Raw genomic sequence first — 14,931 nt, forward strand, 5'->3', positions numbered from 1 at the left:
GTTAAACGGTTAGAGTTGAGGCACCGAAGACGTTTTGAAACGTCGCGAAACATATGAGATATTTCAAGGGCTGAAATTGGGATTTCAGGCTCGTGCCCACGTCAAGAGGTATAAGACCTCCGACGATTTTCTTAGCCTGCAAACTAAGGGAGAAAAGCTCAATTGTTGAGCTTGTGCTCAGATTGTCTGAGTACAACAATCATTTGAATCGAGTGGGAGTTGATCTTCCAGATGAGAAAGTAATGTTTCTCCGAAGTCATTACCACCAAGTTGCTAGAGCTTCGTGATGAACTATAATATATCAGGGACATATATGATGATCCTTGAGATATTCGCGATGTTTGACACCACAAAAGTAGAAGTCAAGAAGGAGCATCAATTCTTGATGGTTGGTGAGACCACTAGTTTCAAGAAGGGCAAGGGAAAAAAGGGATACTTCATGAAACGGCAAATCAGCTGCTGCTCTAGTGAAGAAACCCAAGGTTGAATCCAAACCCGAGACTAAGTGCTTCTGTAATAACGGGAACAGCCACTGGAGCAGAATTACCCTAGATACTTGGTAGATGAGAAGGCTGGCAAGGTCGATAGAAGTATATTGGATATACATTGTGTTAATGTGTACTTTACTAGTACTCCTAGTAGCACCATGGTATTAGATACCGGTTCAGTTGCTAAGTGTTAGTAACTCGAAATAAAAGGCTGCGGAGTAAACGGAGACTGGCTAAAGGTGAGCTGGCGATATGTGTTGGAAGTTTTTCCAAGCTTGATGTGATTAAGCATCGGACGCTCCCTCTACCATCGAGGTTGGTGTTTGCGTTGAGCATAGACATGATTGGATTATGTCTATCGCAATACGGTTATTCATTTAAGGAGAATAATGGTTACTCTGTTTATTTGAATAATACCTTCAATGGTCTTGCACCTAAACTGAATGGTGTATTGGATCTCGATCGTAGTGATACACATGTTCATGCCAAAAGAGATAAGATAGTAATGATAGTACCACCTACTTGTGGCACTGCCACATAAGTCATATCGGTATAAAACGCATGAAGAAGCTCCATGTTGATGGATCTTTGGTCTCACTCGTTTTTGAAAAGTTTGAGACATGCGAACCATGTCTATTGGTGTATATGCATGAAGAAACTCCATGCAAATGGACCGTTTGGACTCACTTGATTTTGAATCACTTGAGACGTGCAAATCATACCACATGGGAAAGATGACTGAAAGCCTCGTTTTCAGTAAAATGGAACTAGAAAGCAACTTGTTGGAAGTAATACATTTTGATGTGTGCAGTCCAATGAGTGCTGAGGCGTGTAGTGGATATCGTTATGTTCTTACTTCACAGATGATTTGAGTAGATGCTGAGTATATTTACTTGATGAATCACGAGTCTGAATTATTGAAAGGTTCAAGTAATTTCAGGGTGAAGTTGAAAGATCGTTGTGACAAGAGGATAAAATATGTATGATATGATCATAGAGATGAATATCTGAATTACGAGTTTGGCACAGAATTAAGACATTGTGGAAATTGTTTCACAACTAATACAGCCTGGAACACCATAGTGTGATGGTGTGTCCGAACATCATAACTGCACCCTATTGGATATGATGCATACCATGATGTCTCTTATCGAATTACCACGATAGTTTATGGGTTAGGCATTAGAGACAACCACATTCACTTTAAATAGGGCACCACGTAATTCCGATGAGATGACACCATATGAACTATGGTTTAGAGAAACCTAAGCTGTCATTTCTTAAAAGTTTGGGGCTGCGATGCTTATGTGGAAAAGTTTCAGGCTGATAAGCTCGAACCCAAAGCGGATAAATGCATCTTCATAGGACACCCAAGACAGTTGGGTATACCTCCTGTCTCAGATCCGAAAGCAATAAGGGATTGTTTCTAGAATCGGGTCCTTTCTTGAGGAAAAAGTTTCTCTCGAAAGAATTGAGTGGGAGGATGGTGGAGACTTGATGAGGTTATTGAACCGTCTCTTCAACTAGTGTGTGGCAAGGCACAGGGAGTTGTTCCTGTGGCACCTACACCAATTGAAGTGGAAGCTTATGATAGTGATCATGAAACTTCAGATCAGGTCACTACCAAACCTCGTGGGATGACAAGGATGCGTACTACTTTAGAGTGGTACGTAATTCTATTTTGGAAGTCATGTTGCTAGACAACAATGAACCTACGAGCTATGGAGAAGCGATGCTGGGCCTGGATTCCGAAAATTGGCTCGAGGCCATATAATCCGAGAGAGGATCCATATATGAAAACAAAGTGTAGACTTTGGAAGAACTACTTGATGGTCGTAAGGCTGTTAGGTACATATGGGTTTTAAAAGGAAGACGGACAATGATGGTAAGTGTCACCATTAAGAAAGCTTGACTTGTCGTTAAGATGTTTTCCGACAAGTTCAAGGAGTTGACTACGATGAGACTTTCTCACTCGTAGCGATGCTAAGAGTCTGTTGGAATTATATTAGCGATTACTGCATTATTTATGAAATCTTGCAGATAGGATATCAAAACATTGTTTCCTCGATGTTTTTCTTGAGGAAAGGTTGTATGTGATATAACCGGAAGGTTTTGTCAATCCTGAAAGATGCTAACAAGTATGCAAAGCTCCAGCAATCCTTCTAAGGACTGGAGTAAGCATCTCGGAGTTGGAATGTATGCTTTGATGAGATGATCAAAGATTTTGGGTGTATACAAAGTTTATGAGAAACTTGTATTTCCAAAGAAGTGAGTGGGAGCACTATAGAATTTCTGATGAATATATGTTGTTGACATATTGTTGATCAGAAATGACGTAGAATTTCTAGAAAGCATATAGGGTTATTTGGAAAGTGTTTTTCAATGGAAAGCCTGGATTAAGCTACTTGAACATTGAGCATCAAGATCTATAAGGATAGATCAAAACGCTTAATGGTACTTTCAAATGAGCACATACCTTGACATGATCTTGAAGGTGTTCAAGATGGATCAGTCAAAGAAGGAGTTCTTGCCTGAGTTGTAAGGTATGAAGTTAAGACTTAAAGCTCGACCACGGCAGAAGAAAGAGGAAGGACGAAGGTCGTCCCCTATGCTTTTGTCATAGGCTCTATACGGTATACCATGCTGAGTACCGCACCTGATGTGTGCCTTGCCACATATCTGGCAAGAGGGTACAAAGGTAATCTAGGAGTAGATCACCAGATAGCAGTCTAAATTATCCTTAGAGGAATAAGGATATGTTTCTCGGTTATGGAGGTGATAAAGAGTTCGACGTAAAGAGTTACGTCGATGCAAGCTTAACACCTATCCGGATAGCTCTGAGTAGAGATACCAGATACGTATAATGGAGCAACAATTTAGAATAGCTCCAAGTAGAACAGTTATTTGAAATGGCTCCAAATATAGCGTAGTAGTTGCATCTACAAGATGACATAGAAATTTGCGAAGTACATACGGATCTGAATATTGCAGACCCGTTGACTGAAACCTCTCTCACAAGCATAACATGATCAAACCCAGAACTCTTTGGGTGTTAGTCACATGGGGATGTGACCTTGAGTGTTAATCACATATCGATGTGAACTGGATTATTGACTCTAGTGCAAGTGGGAGACTGTTGGAAATATGCCCTGAGGCAATAATAAATTGATTATTATTATATTTCCTTGTTCATGATAATCATTTATTATCCATGCTAGAATTGTATTGAGAGGAAACTCAGATACATGTGTGGATACATAGACAACACCATGTCCCTAGTAAGCCTCTAGTTGACTAGCTCGTTGATCAATAGATGGTTACGGTTTCCTGACCATGGACATTGGATGTCGTTGATAACGGGATCACATCATTAGGAGAATGATGTGATGGACAAGACCCAATCCTAAGCTTAGAACAAGATCATGTAGTTCGTATGTAGCTTTTCTAATGTTAAGTATCATTTCCTTAGACCATGAGATTGTGCAACTCCCGGATACCGTAGGAGTGCTTTGGGTGTGCCAAACGTCACAACGTAACTGGGTGGCTATAAAGGTACACTACAGGTATCTCCGAAAGTGTCTGTTGGGTTGGCACGAATCAAGACTGGGATTTGTCACTCCGTGTAAACGGAGAGGTATCTCTGGGCCCACTCGGTAGGACATCATCATAATGTGCACAATGTGATCAAGGAGTTGATCACGTGATGATGTGTTACGGAACGAGTAAAGAGACTTGCCGGTAACGAGATTGAACAAGGTATCAGGATACCGACGATCGAATCTCGGGCAAGTATCGTACCGATAGACAAAGGGAATTGTATACGGGATTGATTAAGTCCTTGACATCGTGGTTCATCCGATGAGATCATCATGGAGCATGTGGGAGCCAACATGGGTATCCAGATCCAGCTATTGGTTATTGACCAGAGAGTTGTCTTAGCCATGTCTGCATGACTCCCGAACCCGTAGGGTCTACACACTTAAGGTTCGATGACGCTAGGGTTATAGGGAATAGATATACGTGGTTAACGAATGTTGTTCGGAGTCCCGGATTAGATCCCGGACGTCACGAGGAGTTCCAGAATGGTCCGGAGGTAAAGATTTATATATGGGAAGTCCTGTTTTGGTCACCGGAAAAGTTTCGGGTTTTATCGGTAACGTACCGGGACCACCAGGAGGGTCCCAGGGGTCCACCAAGTGGGGCCACCGGCCCCGGAGGGCTGCATGGGCCAAGTGTGGGAGGGGACCAGCCCCAGGTGGGCTGGTGCGCCCCCCCCCCCACAAGTGCCCAAGGCGCCTAGGGTTTGGGGAGGGGGCGCACCCACCTAACTTGGGGGGCAAGTTTCCCCTCTCCCCCCTTGGCCGCCCCACTAGATGGTGTTTTGGGGCTGGCCGCCGCCCCTAGGGTGGAACCCTAGGTGGGGCGCACCCCCTCCCTCTACCCTATATATACTTGAGCACTTGGGGGGCTGCCGACAGATGAGTTTTTGACCTCTCCCTGGCGCAGCCCTACCTCTCTTTCTCCTCATATCTCGCGGTGCTTGGCGAAGCCCTGATGGATCACCACGCTCCTACACCACCACCACGCCGTTGTGCTTCTGCTGGATGGAGTCTTCCTCAACCTCTCCCTCTCTCCTTGCTGGATCAAGGCATGGGAGACGTCACCAGGCTGTACGTGTGTTGAACGCGGAGGTGCCGTCCGTTCGGCACTAGGATCTCCGGTGATTTGGATCACGACGAGTACGACTCGTTCAACCCCATTCTCTTGAACGCTTCCGCTTAGCGATCTACAAGGGTATGTAGATGCACTCTCCTTCCCCTCGTTGCTAGATTACTCCATAGATTGATCTTGGTGATGCGTAGAAAATTTTGAATTTCTGCTACGTTCCCCAACAAGGAGACGGCCGGACTGATTAACTGTCCGACTCCTTTGCCCGAAGGCCCAGCAGACGCTCTTCTGGCGAAGATGCTGACTCCGGCTCCTTATACGGTGCCGGAGAAGACCAAGAAGGCCAAGGGAACCCGAAAGAGTTCCCGACGCCAGGCGTCGTCGGACTCACCATCCGAGGCTCTACGGCGCAATCCTCCCCCGAAGACGAGGAGGCAGAAGAAGATGCTCCCCCTTCAGACGGGGGAGACAAGAAAAGGAAGGCCGCCCCAACTGGGGAGGCCGAAGGGTCCAAGAAGGGGAGAACTCTCCTTCTGGACTGCTCTACCACCGCCGCCAACGGCGAAGACGAGTGGCTGCCCAGGGCCAAGCCTCTGGGGAAGTCGTTAGTATTCGGATACCAGAGTAAGTTATTAGTATTCCTTTGTCGCACTACTTCACCTAACGCCGAAATATGATTATGCAGGCCGCCCCGAGCCCGTATCGATGTATCATCGGACGACTCCTTGGGTTTGTCGGATATGGATAGCGATCCAGTCCCGACCGCCACCTCCCCTCATCCTACGGACGATGCCGAGGTGCTGTCTCACGAGGCACCGGGTCGAGGGGAGACAGTCCCGGAGGCGCCTCAAGGCGGCCTCCCGGACTCCGGGAGCCGAGGGGGCAAGGCCCCTGAGAGCTCCGAGTTTGGCCCTTAGCCGAACACCGCGCCGGAACCTCCAGTGGTTCCGGACTCGGGCGGGCAGCCTCCTTCTAAGAGGGGCGAGACGCCTGTACCGGTGACCTCTGTCCATCCAGAGACGCCGGACAATCTGCTGGAAGCGCTTCGCAGCGCTTCCATCGACGAGGAGCATCGCACTATCATGAGTGCGGTGATCCAGAAGGTTCAGTCCGCCAAGAGCGGATTGACTGAAGCCTGTGCCAGCCTTCTGACAGGCTTTGAGGTAAGTGTTTAAAATATAGGAAAATATTACCGCATAGACAGTAGCCCCTGATGCTCTGTTCGGTGTTCACAAAGAAAAGCCGAACAGAGGATCAAACAATATCGCAGGAGTCTAATATGAGTATGTCAATATGCATATGAAGGCTTCGCTGCTGGCGTCCGCCGCACTGACTGCGGAGGTCGCCGTACTGAAGCAGGACCTTAAAGGGTCCCAGGACGAGCTCGGCCTTGCCAAGAGGCAGCTCAAGGAGAACAAAGGTAAGTAGTACCTAGTCTGTGGATATGTATAAAAAGAATGCGATTGCAAAATGACAGGATCATCATGAATTTGCCAGGGGCCACGACCAAAGTGGCGACCCTAAAGCAAGTGTTGTCCGAGGCCGAAGATAAAGCGGCCAAGGAGCACACCGAGCGAGAAAAGCAAGATGCTCGGGTGGGCGAGGTGCAGCAAGATCTCCAGGCTCTCGTGACGAAGCACGAGGCGTTGGAGCTTGACTCCAAGACGCGAGAGTCTGAGCTTGCCGCGGCCCTCGAGAGCGCAAAAAGTGCCAAGGCCGAAGCCCAAAAGGCCCTCCAGGAGATCGATGCAATGAAGAAGATAGCGGCGGGTAAGGCATTCAATATGCAAAGCAAGCATGTAAAAGTAAATTACCGATTACATACCTGAATTCGGAGCTCTCCAGGAGCATTCGCAGATTTGGCCCGCAGCGTGTCGGATGCCGCGCAGTTTTACCAGGCCGAGGAGGGAAGCTCAACGGAGAAGTTGTTCTGGTCTCAGTATACTGGGACCGAACAACCGATGCCTCTGAGCGACCAGCTAAAGCAGTTAGTCGAGCTGCAGAAGGCGGCCGAACAGGCCATGAAGGGCCTTATAGTCCGGCTGTGGCCTGGCGACGCCCTTCCGAACAGCTACTTCGGCCTGGTGAGGCGGCTTGTGGATGCCTGCCCACGACTGAAGGTCGTCAAGCGGTCCGTCTGCATCGAAGGTGCACGTCGGGCTTTCGCCCGTGTGAAGGTGCAGTGGGCCAAGCTAGACGCCGTGAAGCTGATCAAGGAAGGGCCGCTACAGGGCAAGGAGCATCGCACCCCCGAAATTTATTATGAGGGTGTCCTGAAGGGTGCCCGTCTTGTAGCGGACGAATGTTCAAAGGATGTAATATTTGAGTAAACTTGCTCGTGTGATCCTATATGATGAAAACTTGTTTCATATGCGCTATGCAACGCTTGTGTGAATTTAAAATATTACCTTCTGTTTGGTTGTTTATCCAATCTGAGAGATGGCTAGACCTCGACTTCTGCCCCCATGCCACGAGTGCTGGGGTGTTCGGGATAAACCTGAGCACTCTTGTTTCCATGTTTGGGTCCTTCGAGGGAGGTGCTCAGCACAACGAACAAGGCAACCGGACTAATAATGCTTTATCACTCTCACTTAGCCATAGAATTCTATAATTTTAAATTTTGGCGAAGCCCCTGGTATTCGAAAGGCCGACGGGGCGCGATACATGCCTTTAAGCCGGACAGGGTCGGCCCCTCGCTCTAACGGCATAAGTCTTTAGGGACTAGAAAACCTCGCCGAACAGCAACCAGTCTCTCGCCTTATCATGACAGTCAGTTTTAGCTTTCTCTACTGAGGTGCTTAACCCAGCAGAACCGGGGCACAATCGCAGTAGTTCTCCTAGCACTACCTTAGCCGATAGAGTGGAACGTAAGGTACCAAAACATAGGAGCCGGGCAAACCCAACATTTGACCAAAGACATGATTCGGAGCTGATGCATATAATGCTATAAGTTCGGGGTGCCGCACTTGTGAAAGTGTTCAGACTTTTCACACCATATTGTGGGGTACGTAAGCCCCTGGTGTATTGGCCGTACCAAAGTGTACGGTTGCAAGGCGTCATTAATGAACACATATATATATAACAGGAATGCAATAATAGTCGTAATGTTATGCATTGTTTATTCAAAAAGGTGAGTTAAAGCGGGATGTTACAGATGGTGCGATAAGCAAAGAGTAGGACTATTTCCCTTCCAAGGGCAAGCTGAGGAATAGTATTAAATCAAATATTTCGCTCGTTATTCCATCTGGGAATGCCGTGGTGTGACGTAGCTTTCTGCCTCCTTGGTTGCTGCATCATGTGTTCGGCAATAGTGCTGCCGGACAGGGTTTCAAGAGATTAAGGTCCTGAAAAAGAGAAAAATGACCAAACGGGAAGCCCCTAGTGCGGTTTAAGCCGCGTCTTGGGGCGTGCCACAGTTGTGCCCCCCTTCCCACCTGTGCCCATGGTATTTTAATGCGTAATTATGTACGCGTGGCACGAGTTTCGCTGTTTGGCTGGGACTGGGGTGGGGGGCGCATTGCTACGCGAGCTCAGGTCGCGCCAGGCAGTCTAGTTGCCGATTGCTCCGAGCGCGCTTGAAGGTGTCCGGGTCTTGAAACGCCGAACCGGTGGATTGCCTTGAGAGGCTGCTTTGCGCTTCTGCTGCGAGGGCCGCGGTGTGATCCTCCGTTCGGAGAGAGCGCTCTGTGTTTCCATTGACTGTAATAACCCCGTGAGGTCCTGGCATCTTGAGCCTTAGGTATGCATAATGTGGTACCACATTGAATCTTGCAAATGTGGTTCGCCCGAGCAGTGCATGATAACCACTACGGAACGGGACTATATCGAAGATTAACTCTTCACTTTGGAAGTTATCCGGGGATCCGAAGACCACTTCCAGTGTAATTGAGCTTGTGCAATGGGCCTCTACACCTGGAATGACGCCTTTAAAGGTCGTTTCTGTGGGTGTGATCCTTGAGGGGTCTATACCCATTTTGCGCATCGTGTCCTGATAAAGCAGGTTCAGACTGCTGCCGCCATCCATAAGGACTCGAGTGAGGTGAAATCCGTCAATGATTGGGTCCAGAACCAGTGCGACGAATCCGCCATGACGGATACTAGTGGGATGGTCCCTGCGATCGAAAGTGATCGGATAGGAGGACCATGGGTTGAACTTTGGGGCGACTGGCTCCAACGCATATACGTCCCTGAGCGCACGCTTCCGCTCCCTCTTGGGGATGTGGGTTGCGTATATCATGTTCACCATCCGCACTTGTGGGGGAAACCTCTTCTGTCCTCCGGTGTGTGGCTGTCGGGGCTCCTCCTCGTCATCGCTATGGCCCCTTGTCCTTGTTTTCGGCAATTAACTTGCCGGTCTGCTTGAACACCCAACAATCCCTGTTGGTGTGATTGGCTGGCTTGTCTGGGGTGCCGTGTATTTGACACGAGCGATCGAGTATACGGTCCAAGCTGGACGGACCCGGCGTACTTTGTTTGAATGGCTTTTCCCGCTGATCGGGTTTAGAGCCTTTGAATCCGGCATTGACTGCCATATCCTCGGTATTATCATTGTTAATGCGGCGTTTATGTTTGTTGCGACGTGGCCTGCTATTGCCTCCCTTGGTATCCGAAGTACCATGGTTCTTTGATATGTTATTACTGCGAGACAGCCAGCTGTCTTCTCCCGCACAAAAGTGGGTCATGAGTGTCATGAGGGCTGCCATAGATTTCGGCTTTTCCTGACCAAGGTGCCGGGCTAGCCATTCGTCGCGGATGTTGTGTTTGAAAGCCACTAGGGCCTCTGCATCCGGACAGTCGACGATTTGGTTTTTCTTTGTTAGGAACCGAGTCCAGAATTGCCTGGCCGATTCTTCTGACTGCTGAATTATGTGGCTCAAGTCATCGGCATCTGGTGGCCGCACATAGGTGCCCTGAAAGTTGTCGAGGAATGCGGCTTCCAGATCTTCCCAACAGCTAATGGACTCTGCTGGCAAGCTGTTAAGCTAATGCCGCACTAGTCCCTTGAGCTTTAGTGGGAGGTATTTGATGGCGTGTAAGTCATCACCGCGGGCCATGTGGATGTGGAGGAGGAAATCCTCGATCCATACTGCGGGATCTGTTGTGCCGTTGTATGATTCAATATTTACAAGTTTGAAACCTTCTGGGATTTGATGATCCATTACTTCATCTGTGAAGTATAAGGGGTGTGCGGCGCCTCTGTATTGGGCTATATCGCGACGCAGTTCGAATGGGTCTTGCCCGCTGTGTTCGGCCCGGCCGGATTTGCTTTTACTGTATCCGGCGTGATGTTTATCGTCTCGCATAGTGGTGCGCCCTCGTGATCCGTAGAACGATCTTGCATGCTTTGCTTTGTCCTCCAATATGTCTCGCAGGTCTGGGGTGTCTCCCCATGCCTTTTTATTTGAATGGCGTCGGGGTGCAGGCTGAGTTTTTCACTGGAATGCTTCTCTATCGCGGCCACGAGGTGGCCGATCAACCGCGTCATACGCTTCTTCCTCTAGTCGGGGTAGCAACCTGCACTTTGGGTAACTCTTGGAGGGGCGCTCGAGTTTATATTCCTCACCCGCGAGGACTTCAGTCCATCTGTCAACTAGCAGATCCTGATTAGCTTGAAGCTGCTGCTACTTTTTCTTAAGGCTATTTGCCGTGGCTATAAGCCGGCGTTTGAAGCGCTCTTATTCGACGGGATCCTCTGGCACGACGAATTCGTCATCGCCGAGGCTTGCCTCGTCTTCGGAGGGGGGCATGTAATTATCATCCTCCGCCTCTCCATCTGCCGCTCTCTCAGGAGGGCTGACTCCTCCATCCTCCTTCTCTAAATCTTGCTGGAGGGGATTGTTGTTGTCTTCGGCACTATCCGGAGTATTATTATCTCCTGTGCCGGTATCTCCACTTTTGCTTTGGCGGGACTTAGAGCGGCGCCGCTGACGTTGGTGCTTGGGTTGCTTCTTGGAGGGGTCATCCTCCGCTATCTCCTCGCCATTGCCTTCTTTGGGTGTATCCACCATATATATATTTTATGATGACGTGGCTGTCCAATGCCCTGCAGGCAGTGGTTCCTTTTCATCTCCCGCATCGTCGTCCATACCACCGATGTCTTCGGAGTCGAAGTCGAGCATGTCGGTTAAGTCATTGACAGTGGCTACTAAGTGGGTGGTGGGTGGGCCGCGAATTTCTTCGTCGTCCGCATCCCAGTCCTGCCAGACATAGTTCGGCCAGGATCCTCCTGACAAGGAGAGAGACCTTAATGAGTTCAATATGTCGCCAAATGGTGAATGCTGAAAAATATCCGCGGAGGTAAACTCCATGATCGGCGCCCAATTGGATTCGATAGGAACGGGCGCAGGCGGTTCGTAGTCCGTGGCCGGAGAAGGATCCGACAGTTTAACAACACGGCTCTCGTGCAAGGTAAGGTCGATGTTTGGCTCGATCGCCGCTGAGGGTAGGGCCTCCGTGGCGGGGTCCATCCGCCCGTCCATGGACGGCGCAACTGGCTCCGAATTGAGGGTCAGAGTGGCTGCCTGTGCGATCTCCTGGACACTGTCCGATGGTAGAGCTAGATCATATTTATCGTGACGCACAAGGCAGAGGCTCGAATCCGTCGAAGATCAAATCTTCACAGATATCGGCCGTGTAGTTTAAGCTTCCAAACCTGACCTGGTGGCCAGGGGTGTAACTTTCAATCTGCTCCAGATGGCCAAACGAATTGGCCCGCAATGCAAAGCCGCCGAACACGAAGATCTGTCCGGGGAGAAAAGTCTCGCCCTGGACTGCATCGCTATCGATGATAGTAGGAGCCATCAAGCCTAACGGCGACGATACAGAGGAACTCTCAATGAAAGCACCAATGTCGGTGTCAAAACTGGCGGATCTCGGGTAGGTGGTCCCGAACTGTGCGTCTAAGGCGGATGGTAACAAGAGGCAGGGGACACAATGTTTTACTCAGGTTCGGGCCCTCTTGAGGTAAAACCCTACGTCCTGCTTGATTAATATTGATGATATGGGTAGTACAAGAGTAGACCTACCACGAAATCGGAGAGGCTAAACCCTAGAAGTTAGCCTATGATATGATTGTATGTTGTCCTACAGACTAAAACCCTTCAGTTTATATAGACACCGGAGAGGTTAGGGTTACACAAAATCGGTTACAAAGGAGGAGATACACATATCCGTATTGCCTAGCTCGCCTTCCACGCCAAGTAGAGTCCCATCCGGACACGAGACGAAGTCTTCAATCTTGTATCTTCATAGTGTAACAGTCCGGTCAATGAAGATAGTCCGGCTGTCCGGAGACCCCCTAATTCAGGACTCCCACAGTCGCCGACGAGTGCGGCACCGATAACGATTGCCACACCGATGAGATCAGCACGTCCGTCGTTGTGTGGGAGGCACTTAAGCTTGATACCAACCTTGGCGAGGTGTCCATTACCTGGTCGGATGTACTCTAAAATCTGGTGCCGGTCGATTGTACTCCCTCCGTTCAGAATTACCTGTCGCAGAAATGGATGTATCTAAATGTATTTTAGTTATAGATATATCCATTTCTGTGACAAATAATTTGGGACGGAGGGAGTAACATGCATGCGTGCATCCGATTTTGACTTCAATAATGTGCATGTGTGCATGCATGATGTGTGCGGGACTGCGGATAGTTTACTTTATGCAAGTGTCACTCAGTGTGAAGTTTTCACCCGTAAAAAAAAATCAGTGGAAGTTCGTAATGGTACAATACTACTATAAGTCTGTAAAATGATCTCAGTTTACTATGCTGACGGAGGTGCCCCGGCATGCCGCACTCTGCGCTAACAAGCGGCGGATAGGCAGCTCGTTTGGCCATAAGGGGCAACCAGTGGTTGGTGGCTCACGCCATGGCAATGGGAAAGTTCCTTTTTCACCCATGTTATTGTTTGAATCGCTAGTATTGGACTTCCCATATGTAAGGTAAGGAGTAATAGAACCCGGACCAGGAAAAGTCACTGAATCGAGGTCCAACGTGGCCGAGCTCTACATTCAATGCCAAACGATATTGAGGAAGTGTGGGATGAAGAACGATAGCATCGTCTTCGGCAATGGTAGTATGGGCGAGGAGTTGTCGTAGACAAAGCACAAACGACACCAAATGCGACCGGGCCTAGCTGCACGATTATTGTCGCGGTCTGGAGTCACCAGGACTTACTCCTGGGGCCGACTATGGGAGGCCGTCGGGAAAGATAAGGGGGAAACATTGTAGGCGTGGGATGGCCACGGCGGTCGAATGGGGCGGCAGTTGAGTCAGAGTTGATTGTGTTTTTCCTTTTTTTTTGGGCATATTTGGCAGGGGCATTTGTGTCCATGCAAATGTAGAAATCAAATATGGTCTAGTTCTTTTATCGTAAACTAGTAAATGTGCCTATGCATTGCTACGGATCATTGTCAACCATGGACATAGATGGTCAAAAAGCCATACTCTCACTCGAGCAGCGCCTCCTCCAGTTACTACGCTCAGGTGGAAGAACGGTAGTTGGATAGGGAGAGTGTCCGGAGAAGTTTGAACCAATGTGTTTTTCTATTACTGCTAGTCCTGAATCATGCATCTGTGTAACCTTCGTATGTAAATCTTCAACATGAACTTCTTGTGTGCTCTCATAAAGCATGATTATTTCTCCGTATCAACTGTTCAATGGGTCTATCTTTTAGACCGTGCATATTCTGAAGTAGGAGAACCTGGCACTTTTGTGAATCTGGATCAACTCATAAACCAGTGGACGTTTTAAGTTGTAAGTTAAAAAACGAACGCGACGTAGCTGAGGGAGTCTTGGATTAAGGGGTCCTCGGGAGTCCGGGCTATGTGACATGAGCCAGACTAATGGGCCATGGAGATACAAGACAGAAGATTTCCTCCCGTGTTCGGATGGGACTCTCCTATGCGTGGATGGCAAGATTGGCGTCCGGATATGTAATTTCCTTCTTTTGCAAACCCACTCTGTACAACCCTAGCCCCCTCCGGTATCTATATAAACCGAAGGGTTTAGTCCGTAGAGGCAACCATAATCATACAGACTAGACAATTAGGGTTTAGCCATTATGATCTCGTGGTAGATCAACTCTTATAACCCCTATACTCATCAAAGCCAATCAAGCAGGACGTAGGGTGTTACCTCCATCGAGAGGGCCTGAACCTGGGTAAAACATCGTGTCCCTTGTCTTCTGTTACCATCAATTCTTAGACGCACAGTTCGGGACCCCTGTCCGAGATCTGTCGATTTTGACACCTACAGTAGTCAGCCACCGCCTCCCAAAAAGCTAGGGTTCTCTGCCTCCCGCCGGCGCTGGCACCGGTCCGTCCCGTCTCCGGTGGCCTTAGGGTCATGAAGGCGGAGTGGATCTTGGCCCTTGCTGGTGGGAGGGCTCCATTTTTTCATCATTTTTCGAGCTTTGTTAGGGTTTGTGTCCTGCTCAGCAAGGTGAGATGGCGGCGGCTCCCTGAAGATGGAATAAAGGTCTCACCGCCTAGCCCCCGCTCCGGTGATTCGTCTAGCATCATCGGTGGGCGTGTGGAGGTGTGTCTCTGGCGGATCTGTGTTTGGTGGATTTGCTCGGATGTGTTCGTCGTCCTCCTTCGTTCATGTGTCTTTAGCTTGGATCCTTCCGATCTACACTCTTCACCCGTGGCGGTTGTTATTCTGGTGCGTTGGTTCTATGGGGCTAGCTTTAGCACGACGACTTTCCGACTATCTACTACTACAAGGTTTGCCTGGCTCCGGCGATGAGAGCGGCGCGCCTTCTGCTCGTCTCA

This window comes from Triticum urartu, chromosome 6A (genome assembly GCF_056163025.1).
Source record: "Triticum urartu cultivar PI428250 chromosome 6A, HENAU_Tu73, whole genome shotgun sequence".
Classification (NCBI taxonomy): Eukaryota; Viridiplantae; Streptophyta; class Magnoliopsida; order Poales; family Poaceae; genus Triticum; species Triticum urartu.